We start from the raw sequence: 418 nt of genomic DNA on the forward strand, positions 1-418 counted from the left end.
ATATATAAATGCATGATATGAAAATTTGAACTTCTGACTTTAAATGAGTGACGGGCTTCTTTAGGCCCTTAAATGGATGATATGAAAATTTGAACTTTTGGCGTTAAACGAGAACAGTTTATACTGTATTGGTAAATGAAAAGGCTTTTTAAAAAGATAAATAGTTATCAAATTGTTAATGATGATGAGTCGAGATTGGTGACAGGCTTTTTTAGACCCTTAAATGCATGATCCAACCACAACTTTTAGAAAGCTTTAAAATTTCTCTCTCCCCCCTCTTTGTATGAACTGATTGAATGCTTTGAAGAACATCAAGAACACAGTGTGATTGATAAGATGGCCAAAGCCCAAAGCTTTGTGTACTTTCTCTCATCTCAAAAGCTTTCATTTTTTTTTTTTTTTTTTTTTTTTTTTTTTT

At 31.1% G+C, this 418-nt stretch overlaps 1 long non-coding RNA gene across 1 annotated transcript in view; it reads left to right on the top strand.

The window, feature by feature from the left end:
* The first annotated feature begins 221 nt into the window (after positions 1 to 221).
* The window catches only part of LOC111443381, a 4,126-nt gene continuing 3,929 nt past the window's right edge, over positions 222 to 418 (top strand). The window contains exon 1 of the long non-coding RNA XR_002710486.1: positions 222 to 359. This is a non-coding gene — a long non-coding RNA (uncharacterized LOC111443381). The remainder of the gene's footprint in view (positions 360 to 418) is intronic.

The sequence above is a fragment of the Cucurbita moschata genome, unplaced genomic scaffold (assembly GCF_002738365.1).
Source record: "Cucurbita moschata cultivar Rifu unplaced genomic scaffold, Cmos_1.0 Cmo_Scf00005, whole genome shotgun sequence".
NCBI lineage: Eukaryota > Viridiplantae > Streptophyta > Magnoliopsida > Cucurbitales > Cucurbitaceae > Cucurbita > Cucurbita moschata.